The sequence below is a fragment of the Vitis vinifera genome, chromosome 9 (assembly GCF_030704535.1).
Source record: "Vitis vinifera cultivar Pinot Noir 40024 chromosome 9, ASM3070453v1".
Lineage (NCBI taxonomy): Eukaryota > Viridiplantae > Streptophyta > Magnoliopsida > Vitales > Vitaceae > Vitis > Vitis vinifera.
In genome coordinates this window covers 7,966,966-7,994,626 of record NC_081813.1, presented here as the reverse complement: position 1 = coordinate 7,994,626, position 27,661 = coordinate 7,966,966, and the positions used below count along the sequence as shown (strand labels likewise).

General features: G+C 27.4%; 1 pseudogene; it reads right to left on the bottom strand.

Moving 5' to 3' along the window:
* Positions 1–18: 18 nt before the first annotated feature.
* Positions 19–22,075, bottom strand: LOC132254266 (receptor-like protein 13; annotated as a pseudogene).
* Positions 22,076–27,661: the final 5,586 nt, after the last annotated feature.

Below are 27,661 nucleotides of genomic sequence, written 5' to 3'. Positions count from 1 at the left end.
GGAAGGTCGCCGGTGAGCTTACAGCTGTCTAGCGAAAGAGCCTTCAATTGAAACAAGGGAACCCAACCAATTGGATATTCAGTTTCTACCTCAAATTTGTTGTTATTCATTCCAAGTTTGACCATTTGAAGCTTTGAGTGATTAGCAAAAGAGCTGAAAGAGAATGAACCCTCAAACTGATTGTAACTGAGATCGATGTACTCCAGGGATGTGAGATTAGGTAATAAAGGAGAAGAAAGATTTCCGGAGAATAGGTTGACAGAGAGATCCAATAACCTTAGAGATGTCAAATTATTCAAACATGGAGGAAGGATCCCTTGGAATAAGTTGTAAGAAAGATCTAACTCTTGAAGCTTATTCAATTGACAGAAACCTACAAAAGAGAATAAGACATGTAACTAATCATCTCCTTGACATGTCTTTGACTCCAAACTTACAGCCAACTATTACTCACCATTAATGAGGTCTTCATGAATTAAGAGCTCTAGATGAATTAAAATAATGTTTTTCATTAAATATTAAAAATTACAAGACATCAATTAATTACCATAAAAAAACAACATATTAAAAAAATTGTTGAATATGATCTTCTTAGACATCAACAATCATGGTAATATTTATGATCTTAAATAATAATCTTTAAATCTAAAAATTATTATTCATTGAATAAGTTTATTCCAAATTGTTGAATTTTTCAAATCTACAAAAATAAATATGAATATAAATGATGTTAAGAGATTTTTTACATGATTTAGTATTATAATCTAGAGACAAAAATGTTTTTTCCTTTCCTTGAAAGAATTTTTATTCAAATTTTGTATCAAATGAAGCAATTTGATTATACTTACTTTCAAAAATTCAATTTCCTTATTTTTTTGTTATTCGTGATTCACTGTTTCTCCTTAAATTTATCTTAACTCCTAATTAAAAATTAATTTTCTTTTAAAGTGTGATTCATGTCCGAAAAGGAGCAAGAAAAAAAAAGAAAAAAAAATAATTTTCCTATATTTGCATAAAATACTAAAAAGTAAGAAAACATTCTAAAAAAATAAAAAAAAAACTGAAAATTTTCTTCCCCATTTTATCTTAGGTTGTGTTTACTACCAAGAAAGTTTGAGGGAAAAGAAATAGAGTAGGGGAAAAAAGAGAGAGAGAATGAAAAAAATAAAAAAGGAATTATAAAATAATTTTCTTGTTTGGTTGTCCATAGCAAAATTAAAGGAAAGAGAAATAAATTTTTGAAAAATACACTTTTTTTAAACTTTCTTTTACCTTTTTCTTCCTTAGCATTTTTTAATGGGAACAAAATAATTTCCTAATTCCTTGCTTTTCCCTCATTTTGTTTTCCTTACTTTTTCCACAATTACTTACAATTAGTTGTTACTCACGGTTAATGAGGTCTTTATGAATTATAAACATTGGTAACTCTAAATGTTGTAAAGATTCATTAAGAACAAACACATGCTCATATAATTTATAAGGCAAGATACTTATTTCTAGCTTACATTAACTACAACTTTTTTTTTACAATATTCATCTTCTCTAATCCATATGAAACAAACAAATCATAACATATGTACCTTGATTTTGTAAAGAACCATTGAGCTGATTTCCGGCCAAGGATAAAGACTTGAGATGAGACATCAATCTTATAGATGATGGAATAATCCCACTTAAGGAATTAGAACTCAAATCTAGTATCTCCAAATTGCTTAAGCTTGCAAAATCTGTCAAAAGAAAATTAAAATAACTAGTATAAGAAAAGACATTGTTCTTAAATACAAATAAAATAAAACGTTTGTTGCTTTAAAAAAAATACCAATACCTATCGTTTCATTTTTTTTTATACCAAACTAAAGAAATGCATTGTTTTTATAAATTAGAATACTTGTCTACTTTCCTATAAAAATATCTAAATTCCCAACAAATATTTTTATCTACTCTGTAGGAGCTATACCTATTCTTGGTAACAAACTCAACTTCATCTACTTCATCAGGGAGTTCACTAGAGAAAAATAAATATTTTATTAAGTAACCCGTATATATAGAAGGATTGCTTTCTGAATACGAATCCAACATCGGTATATACACATTGTGCTCAGTTTTGAAATCTCCAAATCCGATATGACCAAAGCATCCGGGAATTGACCCAGAAAAATTGTTGTTTGAAATATCCATCAAGCTTATTTTAGTCAAATGACAAAGCTGATATGGAATGAAATCACTTAAAAGGTTTCCTCTTAGCTCTAAAAGTCTAGAGATTGAATAGGGAATACTTCCAAATAACCTGTTGTCTCTGATATCCAAAGTCAATAGATATGAGGAATTGAGAAAATCTCTGGGTATCAATCTCTGGGTATCTAAATACTCCAGGCTCTTCAAAGAAGGAAGAGATCCTAAAAGAGCGTTTTGAGAAACGTCAAGAAATATCATCCCCAACAATTGAGAAATCTCAGGTGGTAATTTGCCTTTAAAACTATTGTTGCCCAACACCAGTGTAGTCAAATCGGTCATGTTACCTATCCAACACCCATAACCTAGAGATTCTGGAGATTACATTTGACAGTGTTCCCTTGAACTGATTATTGTCCAAATGCAAAAACCCTAACTGAGTCAAGTTAAAGTCCCTTGAAAATATTTCGCCATGAAATTTATAATTTGATAATTTCAGAAGCCACAAATATTTTGCCGCAAGCAATTGTTTTGGTACTTCCCCTGAGAAACTATTAGCAGACAAATATAATGACTGTAAGGAACTCATTTCGGCTATTGAGGATGGGAGAATACCTTCAAAACCATTGTTGGATAAATTTAGAAACTCAATATTTGGAATCATATTGGCCACATTTTGTTGAAGTTCCCCATGAAGTCGGTTGTCTGAGATATCCAATAAAGTGATACGACTATTAGGTCTCAGGGGAAGTAGTTGACCCATTAAAGAGTTATTCCTCAGAACTAGAGATCCTAGTCTTGTATTGTTATCAAGCAGCCAAATGGGGAAACTTCCAGTCTAATTATTATGGGAGAGATCAACCACGGTTAATCTTAATTGGTGTCGAAGGAAACCAGGATCACCGATGAGCTTACAGTTGGATAGGATAAGAGCTTTCAACAGAAACAGGGGAACCCAACCAACTGGATATTCAGTTTCTACCTCAAACTTGTTGTTATTCCTTCCAAGTTTGACCACTTGAAGGTTGGAGTGATTAGTAAAAGAGCTGAAAGAGAATGAACCCTCAAAATGATTGTAACTGAGATCGATGTACTCCAGGGATGTGAGATTAGGTAACAGAGGGGAAGAAAGATTTTCGGAGAATAGGTTGGAAGAGAGATCCAATAACCTCAAAGATGTCAAATTATTCAAACATGGAGGAAGGATCCCTTGGAATAAGTTGTAAGAAAGATCTAACTCTTGAAGCTTATTCAATTGGCAGAAGCTTACAAAAGAGAATACACTACAAGAAAAATGGGAAACTATGACGTTTTTTAAGCGTCAAGAAAGGTAACAGATGACGCTTCTCTAAAGCGTCCTCTTCGCCTCTGTCATTGTATGTCTTAGGCAACAATGACACTTTCAGGAAGCGCCATCTTTGATAAAATAAAGGTTTTGTTTTTGGCTGAAAGATGACTTTCCAAAACTCTAAATCCGATCTTCACCGTTCAAATTTAAGATTAATGACTTATGAACCTCTCCTCCAAATTTCAGCTCAATCAGACCATGAAAAAAGCGGCATTGAACCTTTGATGAAATCTGGGCATGATATAAAAAAACCACTGTTTTTCTCTCTTCTCCTCTTTCTCTCTAATGACTGTCCAAAACTCCAAATCCGATCTCCACCGTTCATATTGAATATACATGAGCCACGAACCTCTCCTTCAAATTTCAACTCGATCGGACCACGGACGAAGCGGGATCAGACATTTGATGAAATCTGGGCACGATGAGAAAAACCTAAGTTTTTCTCTCTTCTCCTCTTTCTCTCTAATGACTGTCCGAAACTCCAAATCAGATCTCCACCGTTCATATTGAAGATACATGAGCCACAAACCTCTCCTTCAAATTTCAACTCGATCGGACCACGGACGAAGCGGGATCGGACATTTGATAAAATCTGGGCATGATGAGAAAAACCTACGTTTTTCTCTCTTCTCCTCTTTCTTTCTAATGACTTTCCGAAACTCCAAATCCGATCTTCACCGTTCAGATTGAAGATAAATGAGTCACGAAACTCTCCTCCAAATTTCAGCTCGATCGGACCACGGACAAAGTGGGATCAGACCTTTGATGAAATCTGGGCCTGATGAGAAAAACTTGCATTTTTCTCTCTTCTCTTCTTTCTCACTAAAAACGGTGGCTCTCTCCCTTCTTTCTTGTCTTCCAAAAGTTAGGGTTTTCAATGGAGACTTTATAACAAATTCTAAAATATCATGCATGTCCTTTTTCAATAAATTAAAATAGTATTCTTTATTTCATCTTCCAATAATAATTTTTATATATTGAACTCATAATAAATTTATATTGTTTAATTATTTGATATTTTAGGTTGATATTGGTTTAATTTGAATATTGATATTTAAAAAAAAAACTAATTTAATAGAATGAGCTTAATTCCCATAAATATTAGAAAGTTTTTATAAATATTCTTATTGCATTTAGTTTTATTGTGAGTCTAATCATCATTAAATTAATTTAAATATTAATTTATTTCATTTTAGTTAAATAATTTCAAATTTATATTCATTAACTATAAAACCTTCTCAAATAAAAGGGTTAAACCCAATAAATGTGGCCCAAGGCTCGAACAAGTGCTCAAAATAGGCCACTTTTTTGTGGTCCACAAATAAATTAACAAATTATTTTTAAATGAAATATAAGATAATTTCTAATTTAATAAAAATGAAAAATAGTTTATGAAAATAGATTGTATTGATACAAACTATAAAAAAATTAATATCAAACAATAAAAAAATAATTTATTAGGATTTTATTTTATTTATATCCAAATTTTTTTAAAAAAACCTTAATGTAGCAACTTTATGTCATTAATATTAATGTCAATTTACCATAATTAATTTATAGAATAATATTCTAATATCAAAATTTGTATAAGTTAACTTAAAAACAAAAATTTTAAAAGTCAATACAACTATGACACTTCTCAAGAACGTCATTACATACCCATCAAATAATGATGCTTATAATAAGTGTCAAGGTAAATAATAAAACTATGACGCTTCTTATAAGCGTCATTATATACACAGTTACAAGGAAAAAGATGACATCAAATAATGACACTTATAATCAGTATCAAGATAAATAATACAACTATGACACTTCTTATAAGCGTCATTGTATACCCTCAATAATGACGCTTTTAGAAAGCGTCATAAAATAAAGCGTCATTAATTTCAATTTTTGTAGTAGTGATAAGACATGTAACCAATCATCTCCTCGTCTTATCAATGCCCCCAAATTTACAACTAGTTGTTACTTACAGTTGATGAGGTCTTCATGAATTAAGAATAAAGTTTTTTATTAAATACCAAAAATTAATAGACATGCATGACTTCATTGGCATAAAGAACAAACAAGATATTAAAAAAGAAAATAGAAAAACCTGTAATCACAATATATGTACCTTGATTTGCTAAGGAACCATTGAGGTGATTTCCAGCCAGAGATAAAGACTTGAGAGAAGACAACAATCTTATAGACGATGGAACGATCCCACTAAATGAATTACCACTCAAATCCAATACCTCCAAATTGCTTAAGCTTGCAAAATCTATCAAAAGAAAATCAAAATAACTAGTGTAATAAAAGTTATTGTTATTAAATCAAAATAAATTAAAATGATTTAAACAAACTACCTTAAAAAATGATCAAAGCCTATCATTTTACCTTTTTTTCATACCATACTAGAAAAATGCATTTGTCTTATAAAAGTATCCAAATTTCCTACTACCTTTTTTTTTTTTAATCATTTATCATATTCAACAATGACTATAATATTTATGATCTTCTTAAATAATAATCTTTTATTCTAAAAATTATTCTTCCTTGAATCAGTTTTCTCCAAATTATTGGGTTTTTCAAATCCATAAAAAGAAAGATGAACATAAACGATGTTAGGAGTTTTTTTTAAGTGATTTAGTATTATAGTCTAGAGATAAATTTGTTTTTTTTCCTTTCCTTGAATTTTCATTGAAAGAATTTTTATTCAAATTTTGTATCAAACAAACCAATCTCATTATACTTACTCTCAAAAATTAAATTTCCTTAATTTTTTGTTACCAGTTGCATTGTTTCTCCGTAAATCTATGTAACTCTTAATTAAAGTTTAAAGTATGCTTGATTCTTGAAAAGCAACAAGGAAAAGAAAAAATAAAGAAAAATAGTTTTCTTATATTTGGATAAAATACAAAAAAAGGTAAAAAAAATACTAAATAAATAAATGATAAAATATTTTCTTCTCTATTTATCTTAGGTAATGTTTACTACCTAGAAAGTTTGAGGGAAAGGAAATAGAGTAAGGAAAAAAAAAAGAATGATAGAAAAAGGTCAAAAAAGAATTTAAAAATCATTTTCTTGTTTGGTTGTCCATACCAACTTTAAGGGAAAGAAAATTCAATTTTTGAAAAATATACTTTCTTTAAACTTTCTTCACCTTTTTCTTCCTTATCATTTTTTATGGGGATGAAAAAATTTGTCACTTTCCTTGATTTTCCTTTATTTTTCTCCTTACTTTTTTCATGGTTACTTACAATTAGTTGTTACTTGTTGTTAATGAGGTCTCTATGAATTATTCTTTTTCCAAAATTTTATGACTTCCAAATTATTCTTTTTTCAACTTTTATGATCCTCCATCTTTCTCTACTTCTAGAAATAAATGTTTCAATCTACTTATTATTTATCAGAATCTCTTTTTCTATTAACTTTAAAAACCTTTATATATTTTTTGCATAATTAAAACTTGAATTCTATAGTTAATTACCATTATAGACTTTTTAAGAACAATTAAGATGTAAAATGAGTTAGTAGAAGTAAATAGTATCTTGAGGTCAATTGAGATGTAATTTATTATTTTATATTGTGGATCTTTATTAACACTTATTTTTAAGACCAATTAAAAAAATCAAATAAAAGCATTTGCAAAAATGTTACCTATCATTGGATAAATATAAGAGTTCTCATCAATCTAGAGGATGAAAGTAAATTAAATTGCTGGCTTTTAAAACCTCTTAGCAAGAAATGAAGGCTAAATTTAGAGGGAATCATATATGGGTTGTATGCAATAGAGATTTAAAGGTAGATCCAAATATGGATGAAATGAAGGGGATGATTGTTGGATAAATTTAGAAACTCAATATTTGGAATCATATTGGCCACATTTTGTTGAAGTTCCCCATGAAGTCGGTTGTCTGAGATATCCAATAAAGTGATACGACTATTAGGTCTCAGGGGAAGTAGTTGACCCATTAAAGAGTTATTCCTCAGAACTAGAGATCCTAGTCTTGTATTGTTATCAAGCAGCCAAATGGGGAAACTTCCAGTCTAATTATTATGGGAGAGATCAACCACGGTTAATCTTAATTGGTGTCGAAGGAAACCAGGATCACCGATGAGCTTACAGTTGGATAGGACAAGAGCTTTCAACAGAAACAGGGGAACCCAACCAACTGGATATTCAGTTTCTACCTCAAATTTGTTGTTATTCCTTCCAAGTTTGACCACTTGAAGGTTGGAGTGATTAGTAAAAGAGCTGAAAGAGAATGAACCCTCAAAATGATTGTAACTGAGATCGATGTACTCCAGGGATGTGAGATTAGGTAACAGAGGGGAAAAAAGATTTTCGGAGAATAGGTTGGAAGAGAGATCCAATAACCTCAAAGATGTCAAATTATTCAAACATGGAGGAAGGATCCCTTGGAATAAGTTGTAAGAAAAATCTAACTCTTGAAGCTTATTCAATTGGCAGAAGCTTACAAAAGAGAATAAGACATGTAACCAATCATCTCCTCGTCTTATCAATGCCCCCAAATTTACAACTAGTTGTTACTTACAGTTGATGAGGTCTTCATGAATTAAGAATAAAGTTTTTTATTAAATACCAAAAATTAATAGACATGCATGACTTCATTGGCATAAAGAACAAACAAGATATTAAAAAAGAAAATAGAAAAACCTGTAATCACAATATATGTACCTTGATTTGCTAAGGAACCATTGAGGTGATTTCCAGCCAGAGATAAAGACTTGAGAGAAGACAACAATCTTATAGACGATGGAACGATCCCACTAAATGAATTATAACTCAAATCCAATACCTCCAAATTTCTTAAGCTTGCAAAATCTATCAAAAGAAAATCAAAATAACTAGTGTAATAAAAGTTATTGTTATTAAATCAAAATAAATTAAAATGATTTAAACAAACTACCTTAAAAAATGATCAAAGCCTATCATTTTACCTTTTTTTCATACCATACTAGAAAAATGCATTTGTCTTATAAAAGTATCTAAATTTCCAACTACCTTTTTTTTTTTTAATCATTTATCATATTCAACAATGACTATAATATTTATGATCTTCTTAAATAATAATCTTTTATTCTAAAAATTATTCTTCCTTGAATCAGTTTTCTCCAAATTATTGGGTTTTTCAAATCCATAAAAAGAAAGATGAACATAAACGATGTTAGGAGTTTTTTTTAAGTGATTTAGTATTATAGTCTAGAGATAAATTTGTTTTTTTTTCCTTTCCTTGAATTTTCATTGAAAGAATTTTTATTTAAATTTTGTATCAAACAAACCAATCTCATTATACTTACTCTCAAAAATTAAATTTCCTTAATTTTTTGTTACCAGTTGCATTGTTTCTCCGTAAATCCATGTAACTCTTAATTAGAGTTTAAAGCATGCTTGATTCTTGAAAAGCAACAAGGAAAAGAAAAAATAAAGAAAAATAGTTTTCTTATATTTGGATAAAATACAAAAAAGGTAAGAAAAATACTAAATAAATAAATGATAAAATATTTTCTTCCCTATTTATCTTAGGTAATGTTTACTACCTAGAAAGTTTGAGGGAAAGGAAATAGAGTAGGGGGAAAAAAAAGAATGATAGAAAAAGGTCAAAAAAGAATTTAAAAATCATTTTCTTGTTTGGTTGTCCATACCAATTTTAAGGGAAAGAAAATTCAATTTTTGAAGAATATGCTTTCTTTAAACTTTCTTCACTTTTTTCTTCCTTATCATTTTTTTATGGGGATGAAAAAATTTGCTACTTTCCTTGCTTTTCCCTTATTTTTCTCCTTACTTTTTTCATGGTTACTTACAATTAGTTGTTACTTGTTGTTAATGAGGTCTCTATGAATTATTCTTTTTCCAAAATTTTATGACTTCCAAATTATTCTTTTTTCAACTTTTATGATCCTCCATCTTTCTCTACTTCTAGAAATAAATGTTTCAATCTACTTATTATTTATTAGAATCTTTTTTTCTATTAATTTTAAAAACCTTTATATATTTTTTGCATAATTAAAACTTGAATTCTATAGTTAATTACCATTATAGACTTTTTAAGAACAATTGAGATGTAAAATGAGTTAGTAGAAGTAAATAGTATCTTGAGGTCAATTGAGATATAATTTATTATTTTATATTGTGGATCTTTATTAACACTTATTTTTAAGACCAATTAAAAAAATCAAATAAAAGCATTTGCAAAAATGTTACCTATCATTGGATAAATATAAGAGTTCTCATCTATATAGAGGATGAAAGTAAATTAAATTGCTGGCTTTTAAAACCTCTTAACAAGAAATGAAGGCTAAATTTAGAGGGAATCATATATGGGTTGTATGCAATAGAGATTTAAAGGTAGATCCAAATATGGATGAAATGAAGGGGAAGATTGTTGGATAAATTTAGAAACTCAATATTTGGAATCATATTGGCCACATTTTGTTGAAGTTCCCCATGAAGTCGGTTGTCTGAGATATCCAATAAAGTGATACGACTATTAGGTCTCAGGGGAAGTAGTTGACCCATTAAAGAGTTATTCCTCAAAACTAGAGATCCTAGTCTTGTATTGTTTTCAAGCTGCTGAATGGGGAAACTTCCAGTCAAGTTATTATGGGAGAGATCAACCACGGTTAATCTTAATTGGTGTCGAAGAAAACCAGGAAGGTCATCGATGAGCTTACAGTTGGATAGCATAAGAGCTTTCAACTGAAATAGGGGAACCCAATCAACTGGATATTCAGTTTCTACCTCAAATTTGTTGTTATTCCTTCCAAGTTTGACCACTTGAAAGTTGGAGTGATTAGCAAAAGAGCTGAAAGAGAATGAACCCTCAAAATGATTGTAACTGAGATCGATGTACTCCAGGGATGTGAGATTAGGTAACAGAGGGGAAGAAAGATTTCCGGAGAATAGGTTGGAAGAGAGATCCAATAACCTCAAAGATGTCAAATTATTCAAACATGGAGGAAGGATTCCTTGGAATAAGTTGTAAGAAAAATCTAATTCTTGAAACTTATTCAATTGGCAAAAGCCAACAAAAGAGAATAAGACATGTAACCAATCATCTCCTCGTCTTGTCAATGCCCCCAAACTTAGAACTAACTGTTACTTATAGTTGATGAGGTCTTTATGAATTAAGAATAAAGTTTTTCATTAAATACCAAAAATTAATAGACATGCATGACTTAATTGGCATAAAGAACAAACAAGATATTAAAAAAGAAAATAGAAAAACCTGTAATCACAATATATGTACCTTGATTTGCTAAGAAACCATTGAGGTAATTTTCAGCCAAGGATAAAGACTTGATAGAAGACATCAATCTTATAGATGATGGAATGCTCCCACTAAATAAATTATAACTCAAATCCAATAGCTCCAAATTGCTTAAGCTTGCAAAATCTATCAAAAGAAAATCAAAATAACTAGTGTAATAAAAGTTATTGTTCTTAAATCAAAATAAATTAAAATGATTTAAACAAACTAACTTGAAAAATGATCAAAGCCTATCATTTTACCTTTTTTCATACCAGACTAGAAAAATGCATTTGTCTTATAAAAGTATCTAAATTTCCAACTACCTTTTTTTTTTTAATCATTTATCATTTTCAACAATGACTATAAAATTTATGATCTTCTTAAATAATAATATTTTATTCTAAAAATTATTCTTCCTTGAATCAGTTTTCTCCAAATTATTGGGTTTTTCAAATCCATAAAAAAAAAAAGATGAACATAAACGATGTTAGGAGATTTTTTAATTGATTTAGTATTATAGTCTAGAGATCAAGTTTTTTTTTTTTTTTTTCCTTTCCTTGAATTTTCATTAAAATAATTTTTATTCAAATTTTGTATCAAACAAACCAATCTTATTATACTTACTCTCAAAAATTAAAAAATTAAATTTCCTTAATTTTTTGTTACTAGTTGCATTGTTTCTCTGTAAATCTATGTAACTCTTAATTAGAGTTTAAAGTATGCTTGATTCTTGAAAAGCAACAAGGAAAAGAAAAAATAAAGAAAAGTAGTTTTCTTATATTTGGATAAAATACAAAAAAAGGTAAGAAAAATACTAAATAAATAAATGATAAAATATTTTCTTCCCTATTTATCTTAGGTAATGTTTACTACCTAGAAAGTTTGAGGGAAAGGAAATAGAGTAGGGGGAAAAAAAAAAGAATGATAGAAAAAGGTCAAAAAAGAATTTAAAAATCATTTTCTTGTTTGGTTGTCCATACCAACTTTAAGGGAAAGAAAATTCAATTTTTGAAAAATATACTTTCTTTAAACTTTCTTCACATTTTTCTTCCTTAGCATTTTTTATGGGGATGAAAAAATTTGACACTTTCCTTGATTTTCCTTTATTTTTCTCCTTATTTTTTTTTCATGGTTACTTACAATTAGTTGTTACTTGTTGTTAATGAGGTCTCTGTGAATTATAAACATTAGTAACTCTGAATGTTGTAAATATTCATCAAGAACAAAACATGCTTACACAATTGAAAAAGCAAGTTTTTTAGTTTTAGCTTACATTAACTATGACAACTTTTTTTTTTACAATGTTTATCCTCTCTAATCACTATGAAACAAAGAAAGCATAACATATGTACCTTGATTTCGTAGTGAACCATTGGGGGAATGGGACACATGGTTGTTGATTGTCCTTGCCTTAAAAACATTAGGTATGAAGGCTATGTAGGTAACTTGGAGTAATTCCATGTTTGATGATTGTAGGGCTAAGAACTCAAATGAAAGTAAAGATGTACAAAATGATAATCTTATTGCTTTTGTTCATATGCAACTAATTTTGATTATGATCCATTGGGTTAATTGAATCCTAATGAAAAAAATGAGTTTTATTTTAATGATATACATGGGGTCTATGATGCATTATTATAGGAAAACTAAAAACAAAGGTTGAAAGCATAAAAGTGAATAAAAAGACATTAAAATTAATGAGCTCTATGATTCTTTGAAAATTAAAAATATCAAAATATTAAATGAACATATTGTTAATAAGGTGAAGTTTCTAGGGACTAAACATAAAACTATCAATGATAAAGATAAAGATTTAACTCTAAAAGTTGAAAAGTTGAGGAACGACATGACCAATACTAATGAAATATTTAATTTTAGGTCCAAGATCATTAAAGAAATATTTAGTAAAGAAAAATTTGTATATGATAAACATGGCATATAATATATTAGCAAGGTTAGCATTCCCACAAGTGGGAAAATAACCTTTGTAACAGTTAAGTAGGGTCTTTCTTATGTGGAAGCATCCTCGAGCACTACCCCTTTTTGCACCATGTGCAATAAGTTTGGACATGACCAAAGTAAGTGCTATTGCAAATTCTTCAATAGGTTTTAGTCATATGTTAAATTGCTAGTAAATGAGTCCAACTTCCTTATATTTCTTTTTTTTGATAAATGGACTTAGTTGTGCTATTGAAAAGTTTTGGGTTTTTTTTTTCTTTTGTAGGTGAAGTTGTATTGTATTAATTAAAATTTTTAGCCATTTTAGGTTTGAGGACTAAAATACTTATTTTCCTTTTTAGCAATGTTATTTTTACTTGAATATGCAATTATTGTTTATCCAATCTTTAAAATTAATCAAATCATCCTTTGTATAAGATGAACCCTCCTTCACCTCTTAGTCATACACACCCAATAACCTAGTGCCCAATAATTTTGTTGTCTTACAAATTTTTAGGAATTATAATTACAAAACCTGATGAATTTTAAATCCAAGACTAGTTTGTTCTTGTTTGATGTATAAATTAAATTCAATTACTATGTACTTTTAAGGAGTTTTTATCATTTTTGTCTTTGTTTAAGCACAAAAAATAAAAATAAAAATTAACAACTAAATCCTAATGCTTGAACATTGTTTTGATGATTGATCGACTACATTTCGCTATCTTGTAAAACAAGTTTCAAAGAGAGACTTATTTGTTATCAAGTTAACATTGATTAGTGACTTAAATTCAAGTAACTTTCAACCTACTTGTAATTGGTAAATACTCAATAAGGAGATTAGTATGTGAGTGAAAAGATAATGAGATATGGATGACTATTTAAATATACCCAACAACTAGAAGGTATTTTGAAAAATTTATGTGTTTTTTACTATGTTCAGTTGATTAACTACATCCATTATAAACAAATATCAATAATAACTTTAAATTCAAATCAAGTTATTCTTTAGAAGCATTGCTTTTATAAAAGTTTTAAATTGGACATTATATTTATTGATCACTTAAAATCTAACAAGTGATTCCTTAGAAAAGTTCTTACTTTTTATCTAGAACTTCTATTGTCCCTCTAATAGGCATTTAAAAAATCAATAAATTTTAGTTAAAGTTTTACTTGACAATCTTAACCCTTGGGTTTGTTCTTTTATTTAATTATGATTTCAACTTGCTCAAAAGTAAGTTCATCAATATTTTCTACATCTTCATGAATGTTATACATAGCTTGAGTACAATTCTCTTCTTGAATTGGTTTCTCTCCATTTATTAGAAGCAAATTAACATGCAATTTAAAATACTCCTTTAAAACAATTTGAACAATTAGAATCATGATACCAAACTCTATTGGTGAAATTTCTTACTAACTATGCCCAAGGTTATGAATTTGTTCTTCTTAAATTTATCAACCTAAGTTATCATGAACATATGTAGAGGTGCATGAATATTTCCACAAATAATGTTCTATGGGCTACCTTATAAGTAAATACTCATTTATTTAGTCAACTCAGCATTATCAAGATCAAGTATGCAATTATTACATCAATCTCTTGATGCAATCACTCGATGTATTTTATTTTCAAACAAAGTTGTTGTTTATAAGCATCAATTGACTCTAAAAAAAGGAGCATTCTATGTTTGTGACCATCATAGTGGTAGTAGCAGATATAGTGTTCACTATTTGGTATTTGACTTTAATATAGTAAGGTCAGTTTAAATACCAATTAATATGAATATAAAAAGATTACGGAGACTCTTGAATTAACATTTATTAGAGAGAAAATTTTCACCTAAAAGTTTATGAACCTACTTTATTTAGTTGGTCAATTTATAGGCTTTATAAAATCCTAATATAAATCAATGAATTGGGAGAAAAATTACAAAGATGGACTCAAGGTTGGTTTAAACGTGGAGCTGAATAAGGCCCAAGGACCTAGGTGCAGCCCAAGCTTGGCCCTAAACTTGAAACCACTTTTTAGACTTGAACAAACCAGAAAATTTCTTTAGCTTGCCTACAAGTAGCCAAGAAAAGTCATAAAATAGTTGGGAATAAGTTCTTGGTTAAATTGCATATCACTGATAAGACTTTGTGATTATAATGCTTTGCTACTCATAGAAACTCCATTAACCCTCAAAGAGTTCTTTAACTTAGTAGCCAAAAGTGCATGAGAACATTGAAGCTCATGCTTTAGTAGGTAGAAATGTGAAATATCTTATAATATTCGATTCAAAATTTTGATGGACAATGGATCCTACGAGTTACATTCTAATTTGAAAAGAAAAAGTTGCAAAATTGAATGAAGGAAACATGGTTCTGGTATATATAAGGTTAGAACATTATGGTTATGGTTATGTTATATTTCTCTATTTGCCACTGGATCAAATAAATGCTAGTATTGTCTCTATATTTTTTATCCTATGACTCATATACATGTGAGACCTTATAACCTACCTAGTGCTTTCTCACCCACATATACATTTGAGAGAGAAAAATTGAAGGTTAGAAATTCAATTTTTGATAATTGAGTAGTTTCAACTATCAACATGCTTGCGGATGAGTAATGATAATCTTCATAAAGATCAAGAACCTCATTTTTTCTAAATGTACAATAAAAGGTATTAAGTGTCGTCACCATTATCATCACCATTATTATTCTTCATAGTATTCTTAACTACATTTTTTATACCACTACACTCATAATACATTTAATACACAAAATAATAATTCTAAGGAATAAAAAATGTTAAAAATTAATAATTACTCTTTATTCATTTGGTTATTTTAATCCAATATTTAGCATCTAATTAGTTTTTATTTCTTTGAATTTTTATTTTTATTTTTTTTAATATCCATCTAGTTCAAGTCTAACTAAGTCTATCTCAAAAAACCTCATTTAGTGTTCATATTAATCTATGTATTTTTTTTAAAAAAATTTTAATTTTAATTTATGTATTTTTTTTATATTTTGTTTACTTATCTATTTGTATTCTTGACCTTTTTTTTTTTTTTTTTTTACTTTTTAATTTTTTTTCATTTATTTTCTATTTTTAAAATTTAGGAAGATTAAAATTTTCTATTTTGTTGTATATTGTTTCTTATTGATATTTTTATTTAAATAATTATATGTACATTTATGGGTGTCTACCCTTGTCTCCATAGAATATTTTTTTTTTTATTCTTCCTATATATATATGGGTGACCCATAAATGCTTAAATTCTTAAGAAACCCAAAAGCCCATATAATCGCCTGAAATTTTTTGTTCTAGCGATAAGATGAAATAATTATTTTAAAATGGAATAGTTATTCCATATAACAAAAGAGATATCAAACTAACTAATACCATGGAATTGTTATTTTGTTTCTTCACCTATTATATATCAAACATGATTCTAGGTTTTTTCCAATCAAAGTATTACTGGATTTCCTTTATTGATAAATGAGCTTAGCAATGCTCCTAATACATTTTGTATAGCCTTTTGCAGCATAAGTTGTAGCTTTATTGATCATCAAAAAATTGCAAACCTAACCATGGATTCAAAGTCTAAAGTACCTTTATTATCTTTTATTAATAGTTGCAGTTGGAGTTATAGTTATAGAGAACATTATTTCACTAATTTTTATATTTTAAAATTTTATTACTAATATTAATCATCTTCACTTTTCAGGTTGTAAACCTTATAGCCCAAAATAAAAAAACTCCTTGTTATCTAGAAAATTTTAGGATAAGTTAAGGAACTAATCTTTTTTTTTCTTTCTTTTTTGTCTATTGATATATAAAGTCTAACTAATATACATTTTCATGATTTTCTCTTTGATTACTATACATGAACATAAAATTACAAGAAAATTCTTTTTCAACTATTAGAATTTTATTGCACACATTGATTACCATGTTTTTCATTGTGCCATGTAAAATTCTTAAATGTTGTACACCTAGACATTCTTTCAATTATGTTACGAAGAATAACTAAATAATAGTCATGCACAAATTGATAGGCAAATAATGTTGATTTTAGTTATGTTCTTACATGATATATATATATATATATATATATATATATATAACCAAAACTTCACTTTGTATTTACCTTGCATGCCAAAAAAGAAATTCCCACTTAGGTCTAACATCACCAAGTTTTCCAGAGTGCATAATTCTGCAACACCATTGAGGGGAAAAAAAGATAAAAGATGTTGACAATTCTAATATTTCATCATTAAAAATAATAATAATAATAATTACACATACCTTGGATAGGAAAAAATCCTCCAACATTGTTCCATCTTAGAGAAAGATTTTTAAGGGATGTAAATATATCCAATTGTTGTAGGCTAGTGTTTTTGAACTTGTTGTAATTGAGGTTCAAGGTCTCGAGCTTTTTGAATATGGACAAGCTTTTTGAATCTACAAGAAAATTATAAAAAATTATAAACTTTCAAATTTCACATTTGCATATGTAAACAATTCAAACTTTTAACCTTCATAGAACGATTGAACCTTTAGTAAAAATAATTTGTGTTCAATATAGACTATGGAAAATTATCATAATTAACTTGCTTTTGAACTTCCTCATGTTGAAAACTACATGCACTTCTAAATAGTTTATTTATATTTTTATATTATATTTCAATAAGGGAGCTACAAGATTCTTAATCACATAGGTACAAGAAATAGAGAAAATGTTGATTATCTTATAACCGATATTGATATTTTATTACAAGATTTTCACCACCTATCATCCACTATTCTTCTCTACATATCTATTATAAAGGAAGTCTTATTCATATTCTTAATCATTTATTAGTTTCTTACAAACCAGAACCTACCATTGTATGTTATGTAGGAAGGTATTTTTTTTTTACCTTCAAAAAGTAATTGCAAAGGTTGAGTAATGCAAACTCTCTACAACTTTCATTATCTCTTGATCTGAGAAACATTCTTAATTTAACAATTAATTTGTAATTTGGATACACTTCTATTTTTTTAAACAAAAACTTTTATACAAAATATAGGAATTATTATACTAAAAATACAAATTCTTAAAAATACTTCTCGAAAATTTTCAAAATTTCAAATTTTTTTGTTTAAGTCTTTAATTTTTATACATATAAGATTTCTTATATTTCATTAAAGAGTTTTTTTTTTCAAAATAAAAAAATAGAAGAAAGAAAGTGTATTCAAACCATATCTAAACTATCACTTGTTATTTTTAACAAAAATTGATACTTAATTTCTTTTGCATTATCACTAGGGAAAAGCTTTCTTCTCATGTAAGTACTCTAGTTCAAAGTGGTAACATAAATTTAGCTATACAAGTAGAAAGCACTAGTAGATGTGTTCAAGTTGCAGATCATTAATCATTACAATAGCACCCAAGCTACTAAACTAAATTACATAGTTTTTTTTAATCTCCATATGAATTATTTCTAACCCAACTAGTCTTAATCATAATATAAATGGTTAATTAGCTTTCTAGCAACATTTTCCATAATTCCAAAAGTTTGAGTTTTGCCCTGTTAGCTCTATGAAATATAATTCATTCCCCCGATGCATATAGAAGTGATGCAAAATGGGTATTTGTTGCCAATTTCTAACAATTAATAATGGTAGCAATCAAATAAAATCAAAAGCAATCACTTCAAATCATCAAGTATTTTCATTAGAATAGTTTATTTTTCTTTCTAGTGAATCAGATAAAAGACTTCTATGACTATTTTAAAATATTTATGAAACTACATCAATATCATGTATGAAAGTATTCATTGATAATCAAGTTAATTGATTTATAGAAAAAAAAAATTCAATTACTTATAAAAATATTAGTTATATCAAATATGTTGCACATGCTTGATGCATCTAATTGGAACCTGAAAGTTGAAATGATGACCAATACTACTTTACATCAAATTTTATGACATTACAAAAGAAAGATAAGTAATGAGAAGAATTTGTTGGTTAATTTGATAATTAAGAGTAATATAATGTTACAAATAAAATGGTCCATAGAGCTTGAAGGAGCTTTCGTGGTATTTGTGAATTTAAACATGAAAATTCATGTTTTGTGCCTTTTTAATATGAATCCTAACTAAATAAGGAAAATTATCTTTTGAACTTAAAATTTTGTATACAGTTATAATAGGTTTAATTGACCAAAGTTTATCCATGCCAGTAGGTTGTGGATGGATGGAAATGCACAGATGCTCATAAGTTGGGCTTTACTCAATCTAGTGTTAAACCAGTTGGACTACATCTTAAAATAATAAGGCATGGGCTCTACCTAAGGCCAGGTTATTTAGACTCCAACAAACAGATGGGTTTTTATTAGTTGGGTCTAGCATTTAGTCTTAGGTTAACCCAATTACATTTAATAGGGATTGGTCCTTATTGGGGTCAAAATTTATGATATTTCATTAATCGAACACTATCAATCAGAAATATTGGAAACCAAGATAGAAACAACCACTAGAATCCCACTAACTGGATTAAGTATTACATGATTGTATAAATAATAAAGGTGTGTGTATATGTTAGGGTAATGTGTTTTCGGTCAATAGGCTATTTAAGAAGGTATTTCCTTTTTCAATTTCAGCAAGAATATTTTCCTTCACCTTGAAAAGTCATTGCAAAGCTTGAATAACACAAACTTCTCTACAATTTCCATTATTATTTATTAGAAATGAGTTTAAATAATTTAAAATAAGTGAAATAAGCTTAAAGTAGCATATAAAAATAATTTATTAAATTTAAATTTATTTTTATTTTACTTCATTTTTTCTTTCCTTCTAATTTTCTTTTCTATTTGCTATTCCTCATATTTTCTGCAAACCAAACATAACTTAAGGGTTCGTGAAAAGTATTAAGAAAAGAAAAAAAAATTAAAGAAAATGATTTTAGTATGTTTGGTTGTATTGTAAAAACTATAAAATAAAATAAAAAAATTAGAAACTTATGCATTTTCAAATCTTTCATCCTTACATTGAAGAATTAAAATAAGTAAAAAAGTTTAAAGTAACATGTATTTACTTTAATCAATTTTATATTTTTCTTCACTTTTTTTCTTTTCTTTTACTTTTCCTCTCCACTTTTTTCTCCTTTCATTTTCCCTCAATTTTTTTGGGAACCAAACATAGCATAAATGTATCACATACCTTTCATTTTCCCTCTGTGTGTGTGTGTGTGTGTTGTAAGACAATTTTAAAATACTTATGAAACTATATTAATCTTATACATGTAAGTATTTATTGATAATCAAGTTAATTAATTCATAAAAAAAATTCAATTACTTATGAAAATATTAGTTATATTAAACACCTTGTGCATGCTTGATGCGTTTTAATTAAAACTTATAAATTGAAAGGATGATTTAGACTATTTTATATCAAATTTAATGATATTACAAAGAAAAGTAACTAATGGGAAGAAATTGTTTGTTAATCTTACCTTTAATTTAATAACAAAATATCATAAGTTTTTTTAGCAAGTTAATGAAGTACCTTGCAATAGTTGAAAGCTTTCCAAATCATTATAGCTTAGATCCAACACTTCCAAATTTCTCAAACTAGCTAATTCTGCAACAAACATGAATCAAAAGAGAGATTAACTAAGGAACATTAAAAGTTAGAAATACATTTTACTTAATTTCAAAGAAACAATGTGGACATATAACATGCCTCGAATGGAAAAAGATCCATTCAGTCCCATGCTGCAAATAGCCAATGTCTTGAGTGATGTTATTGTGCCCAAAGATTTTAAGGCACTTTTGTCAAACTCATTACCACTTATGTCCAAGATCTCCAATTTCTTTAAACTTGATAACCCTTTAAATCCTGTAAAATAGAGTAATATAACTTTAATTAGAAGCATGTAATTACAAGTTGAGATCTTCATATTTAAATATGTAAGCTTACATGTCTTTAATATAAGAATATGCATCCAAGTTTCTAATTCAATTTGGTGATTTTTGTGTTTAAATGTTAGAAATAAAAAAGTCCATAGAGCTTCAAAGAGCTTTTGTGATCTTTGTGAATTTTAAACATGAAAATTTTCATGTTTTGTGCCCCTATAATTTGAATCCTAACTAAATAAAGGAAATTATTTTTTGAATTAAAGTTTTTATATTCATTTTAACATTGTATGGAGAATCCATCTAATAGGTTTAATTGATTAAATTTTGTCCCTGAAAATGTCATATTAATGGGTTGTGGATGGGTGGAATTTGGAAATGCGTAGATGGTCATGGGTTGGGATTTACTCTGTTCATTATTAAACCAACCCGACATCAGCTTAAAACAATAAGGCTTGGACCTTACCCGAGGCTAGTTTTTTTTTTTTTTTTTTTTTTAAATGTGAAATTTTGAAGATGGTGATTCCTCATTTGAAAGCAATAGTCAAATTTTGTGATCACCTTTCTTTAACCAATCTCTATCAATTTGGAATATAGAAATCAAGCTTTTTAGGAATGGAAGATAAGGAAAGACAATTCAGCAAAAAGGATAAGGATATGGGAGCCTAAGTGTTTTTGTTAATTAATAATTGTGAAATTGCTCACTCTTAGTTGAATCCCACTAATTGGGTTGAGTGTGAAATGATGGCATAAATTACAAGTATGCTTATATATATAAGGCTAATGTAATCTATAGTTTTCTAAAATAATAATTTTTTTATTGTTTTGTTTAAATGTTAATTTACATTATAAATTTTAATAATTAGTAATTGTTCTTATATTAAATTCAATAGTTACTAGTGACCATTTGGTCTCCACCTGAACACTTTTAAGAACATATGCTAGTAGTTCCTTTAGAATGTTTGGAGTATAAGTGAAAAGAAATTTTAAAGGTGAGAGGTAACATACCTTCATTCTCAATAAACCCATCAAATGAGTTTGCAGACAAGTTTAGATGGTGAAGTTCTTCAAAAGGAAGGAATAGGGAGACATTTAGTAACCAGAATTTGACATTTTCATAATGGTACCAATCGTCTTCCAAGAAATTTTGTTGTCGCGTTATATCGTTGAGGAAAAGCTTCTTAACTCGACCTGTGGTGGGATTGCAAATAACCCGCTCCCAATTACAACATTCACTAGTGTTGTTATCTATCCATGAAGGGAGAAGAAAATCTGCATGCTCATTATTCAATTTAAGAAAAGCCTTGAATTCAAGCAAACCCATCTTCTCTTCTTTGATGCAACCTTTGCATCCACATATTTGAACCAAGAGTAGTATAAAAACCCACATCAAATATTTAGATGACAAACTCTCCATTGAAAGTTCAAACATGAAGTACAAAAGAAAGACAATATTAAGTTGCTCTTGATATGCAAATAGATGAAGAGTATTTAATATAGTTGGTCCATCGTTCTTACCTACAAATTATCTTGACTAATAGTTTGACGGGGCCCATCATGCATGCTAAAGTCTATATTAATTCTATTCAAAAAGGCTATTTATGAGGAAAGAAATTGTGATAGATACAAATTATAGGGAAGACTTGGTCTCACTTTAATATGTGCCACATGTTTAAAAGATGAAGTCTTTCAAACTAAAATTTCCTTGTGAGAGATTCCATGAAGTCATGATGTACATGTTAGTATCAAATCTAAGAGTCTTCATTTACCAATTTAACAATGGTAAAGTTCACCTAACTTTATATTCAACTAACTTCAATGGTAAACCTTTTAAGAAAATGATCAACTTCCAATACCACAACTACAAATATACTAGTTATAAATATTTGTAAAAGGGCTAATTTTAGTCCACACTCCCTAAGATTTAGTACAAATACATTAAATCATCATTGGTTTTAAATTTCATTAGTTGGAACTTCCATGAATGTATTCCATCTATATAAATTGTTTTTAGAGAATTGTTGAACATATATAGCTAAAATATTTTTACCTACAATTCTTCTAAAAAATCAAATTTAAAAACAAACTACATCTATAAGAGTGTTACAAATTGGAAACCATTGGTGGTTAAGTATATTTACCGAGTGAAATTAACTTATTTGTAAAATGATTGGTAATATGAAATACCAATGAATAAGGAATTGTAGGACCACTAGACATAAAGGATTTGAAAGTTCTTTGAATAAAAAAAAAAACTATCCTATCAAAAAAGACATGATGATTTTTTCAATCAATTAATATCTTGTACAGTTGTCGCAACGGAGAAGGCTAGATAGAAATAATTGTAAATGACTTGACTTTAAGAAAATGATATAAAGCTTATGAGTAGCTAATGAGTTGTGGGACCACTAATATATATATATTCTTTTAAAATTTTTTATTTTATATATATATATATATATGTATTTTTATTTTTATTTTTACTTTTTTTAGCAAAGTTATTCTAATACTATTTTAAAAGATTTATCAAACCGTGTCAATACCATACATGTGTATTCATTGATCATCAATAAATTTATATATATATATATATATATATATAAAGTATTTAGTTGCTTGGTAAAATATTAGTTATATCAAATATGTTGCACATGTTTGATGCATCTAATTTGAACTTGAAAATTTGTAAGATGACTTAGCCTACTTCTCTTCTTCGATGCAACCTTTGCATTCACATATCTGAACCAAGACTAGTATGAAAACCCACATCAAATTTTAAGATAAAAAACTCTCCATTGAAAGTCTAGAAATGAGGTACACAAGAAAGATACTACTAAATTACTCTTGATATGCAACTAGATGGAGAATACTTAATCTAGTTGGTACATCATTCTTGCCCATGAGTTGCTTTGACTAGTAGTTTGATAGCTAGGCCCCACCATGCATGCTAAAGTCTATTTTCTATTCAAAAAGGCTATTCATTAGGAAAGAAATTGTGATAGATACAAATTATAGGGAAGACTTGGTCTCACTTTAATATGTGCCACATGATTAAAGAATAAAATCTTTCAAACTAAAATTTTCTTGTGAGATTCAATGAAGTCATGATGTTCATGTTAATATCAAATATAAGAGTCTTCATTTACCAATTTAACGGTGGCAAAATTAAACTAACTTAATTCAATTGTTTAATTTGTTGATTTTATTTCTATTTCTTTTACAAAATAAAAATATTGAAGTGAAAAATAAACAATAAAATTTTTTTAATGGATGTAAAAATTTATTTAAATAGAAAAAATAAATAAATTAATTTCATATCAAATACTCTCTTGATTTTGAATGTCTTTTTTAAGTATGTTAACTTCTTTTAATATTAAAATATCTTACAAATATCAATTATTAATTCAAATAAAATACCAAATTAAATAAAAAAATTAAAATTTTTTCAACTGCATATATTTTATAATTTTCTTTTAACAAATAAGTTCTTATTATTGAAATGATAATTTAGTAAAAAATAAAACTCCATTAATAATTTTGCATCTATAATAATATATTTTACAAAATTTTATCATATAATAAATATATTATTTATATTTTGTAGTAAACCAAAAAAATTTCACCTAATATTGTCACCTAGCTACAACTTCATACTATATGAAGAAACTATACTTTCAAGCAAAGAGTATATATATTAAATTAATGATATTTTTTTTAGATGAAACAAAAAGTTCAAAACTTTGGCGATATTTCCAATATCATAGAGGCCTTTAAGAAAATGATCAACTTCCAACACCATAACTACAAATATACTAGCTACAAATATTTGTAAAAAGGCTAGTTTTAGTACACCTCCCCTAAGATTTAGTGAGAATACATTAAATCGTCGTTGGTTTTAAATTTCATTAGTTGGAACTTCCATGAATGTATTCCATCTATATAAATTGTTTTTAGAGAATTATTGAACGCATATTCCTAAAATATTTTTACCTACAATTCTTCTAAAAAAATAAAATTTAAAAACAAATTACATCTATAAGTGTGTTAATCAATTAAATTTGAAACCATTAGTAGTTAAGTATATTTACCGGGTGAAATAAACTTATTTGTAAAATGATTGGTAATATGAAATACCAATGAATAGGGAATTGTAGGACCACTAGGCATAAAGGATTTGAAAGTTTCAATAATAAAATCAAATTCTTTGAATAATAATAATAATAATAATAATAATAATAATAATAAAACTATCTTATTAAAAAAGACATGAAGATTTTTCCAACCCATCAATATCTTATACAGTTGTCGTAATGGAGAAGGCTAGATAGAAATAATTACAAAATGACTTGACTTTGAGAAAGTGATATAAAGCTTATGAGTAGCTAATGAGTTGTGGGACCATGCACACACACACACACACACAATATATATATATATATATATATTCTTTTTTAATTTTTAATTTTATTTAATTTTATATATATAGACATATTTTTATTTTTATTTTTACTTTTTTTTAGCAAAGTTATTCTAATATTATTTTAAAAGTTTTATCAAGTTGTGTCAATATCATACAAGTAGTTATTCATTAATAATCAAGTAAATTTATAAAATAAAAAAAATTGTATTCAATTACTTAAGAAAATATTAGTTATATCAAATATATTGCATATGTTTGGTGCATCTAATTTGAACTTGAAAATTTGTAAGATGATTTAGCCTACTTCTCTTCTTTGATGCAACCTTTGCATCCATATGTCTAAACCAAAACTAATATGAAAACCCAAGTCAAATTTTTAGATGAAGAACTCTCCATTGAAAGTCTAGATACGAGGTACATAAGAAAGACACTACTAAATTACTCTTGATATGCAAATAGATGAAGAGTATTTAATATAGTTGGTACATCGTTGTTGCCCATGAGTTGTCTTGACTAGTAGTTTGATCGGCCCCACCATACATGTTGAAGTCTATATTATATTCAAAAAAGGCTATTTATGAGGAAAGAAACTATGATAGGTACAAATTATAGAGAAGACTTAGTTTTACTTTAATATGTGCCACACGTTTAATGAATGAAGTCTTTCAAACTAAAATTTTCTTGTAAGATTCACTAAAGTCATGATGTTCATATTAATATCAAATCTAAGAGTCTTTATTTACCCATTTAACGATGCAAAAATTAAACTAACTTAATTCAATTGTTTAATTTGTTGATTTTATTTCCATTTATTTTTCTGTTTTTTTTTTTTTTTTTTAATATCATTAAAAGTCCTAGATCAAAATCACAAGAATAAAGTAACTTTTTTTATATTTTCTTTTAATGTTCTTACATTAATAACTAGAATGTGCTAAGTGACTTTTAAGTTTCAAACTGATGTTAAAATGATAAGGTTTTCATGGTGCATTCTACGACACAAGAGATGTATCATACCATTGTCTTATATAGAGTAGAATATGAGAAAGCTTATATTGATTTTTGAAATCTAGTCATTGAATTTGATCTTTAAACATTATGTAGTCTAGATGAATGGAGCTAAGGTACCTCTATGGTACCTTCTAGGATGACTTTGCTCCTCATCATGTCTCTCAAGATGTTAATGGAAAGTTCATATATCTATTGTTACATAAAGTCTAGTCCATCGTACCCAAAACTCCAAGAGAACTATTGTTTCAAAAATATTATCTTTTTATATTATTGTTACCTAAATTAAAATTTTAGAAGTATTTCTACTTTAATTGGTCTATTTTAAGTATATAGCACTTGCTAATAGTCCTACAGTGTAAACTTTAATTTTATTGCAATATTTCTTTTTTAGGAGTGTTCATTTTTTTTTTTTAACATGTAGGAAAAAATCTTTTCAAATGTCTATTACAAAATAAAAATATTGAAGTAAAATATAAACAACAAAAATTTTGTAATGGACATGAAAATTTATTAAAATAGAGAAAATAAGGAAATTAATCCAATATCAAACACTCCCGATCTTGAATATCTTTCTTAAGTATGCTAACTTTTTTTAATATTAAAAAATCTTACAAATATCAATTATTAATCCAAACAAAATTATAAATTAAATAAAAAAACTAAATGTTTTTCAATTTCATATAGTTTATAATTGTCTTTTTACAAATAAGTTTTATATATTGAAATGACAATTTAGTAAAAAAATAAAATAAAACCCAATTAATAATTTTACATCTATAAAAATATATTACATAAAATTTTATCATACAATAATAAATTATTTATATTTTTTAATAAACGAAAGAAAAACTTCACCTAATATTGTCACCTAAGGGCTTATACAATATGGAGAGACTTTACTTTTAAGTCAAGAATATATATGTTAAATTAATAATATTTTTTATTAGGTGTAATAAAAAAAAGTCTAAAACTATGGCAATATTTCCAATATCTTAGAGGCCTTCAAGAAAATGATCAATTTCCAACACTACAACTACAAACATATTAGCTACAAGTGCTTGTAAGAGAGTTAATTTCAATCATACCCCATAAGGTTTAATGTAAATACACTAAACAACCATTGATTTTAAATTTCATTAGTTAGGACTTCTACAGATGTATTTTGTCTATATAAACTTTTAGATAAGAAAATTTATTTTTTAGAGAATTGTTGAACACATATACCTAAGATATTTTTACCTGAATAAAAAATAAAATTTAAACACAAATTACATCTATAGGGGTGTGGCTAAGTATATCTACCCTAAGTGAAATTAACTCACTTGTAAAATGATTGGTAATATACATAAAAGATTTGAAAGTTTCAATGATAGAAGCAAATTTTTGGAATAAAAAAAATAAAAAAAATAAAAACAACTATCCTATCAAAAAAGACATGTAGATTCTTCCAATCAACGACTATCATATAAAAGTTGTCCTAATGGAGAAGGCTAAATAGAAATAATTGTAAATGACTTGACTTTGAGAAAATGATATAAAGTTTATAAGTAACTTTATATTATTTTCTAATATAATTGAGAAAAAAAAAGTTATTCTAATATTATTTTAAAATATTTA